Here is a 449-nt window from a genome sequence, read left to right on the forward strand (position 1 = left end):
GCGCGGCGCTCCTCCGCAGGCGTGACGTCACGGCGCTCCTCCGCAGGCGTGACGTCACGGCGCCGCCCGGCCCGCGCCCCGCCCCAGCCGGCGCGGGCGGCCCGGAGTGGGGGGCGGTGCTCTGTGTCGTGACGTCCCGACGCCGGCGTGGACGCGACGTGACGTCATGAGACGAGCCCCGCCTCTCCCCACGCCCGAGCACCTGTCGCCCACCTTCCCTGTTCAGTTCAGTTCAGTTCAGTCGCTCAGTCGTGTCCGACTCTACGACCCCATGAACTGCAGCACGCCAGGCCTCCCTGTCCAACAACTCCCGGAGCCCACCCAAACTCATGTCCATTGAGTCCGTGATGCCATCCAACCATCCCATCCTCTGTCCTCCACTTCTCCTCCCGCCTTCAATCTTTCCCAGCATCAGGGTCTTTTCAAATGAGTCAGTTCTTCACGTGAGG

Source organism: Giraffa tippelskirchi, chromosome 4 (assembly GCF_054371585.1).
Source record: "Giraffa tippelskirchi isolate mGirTip1 chromosome 4, T2T-mGirTip1v1.2.pri, whole genome shotgun sequence".
NCBI lineage: Eukaryota > Metazoa > Chordata > Mammalia > Artiodactyla > Giraffidae > Giraffa > Giraffa tippelskirchi.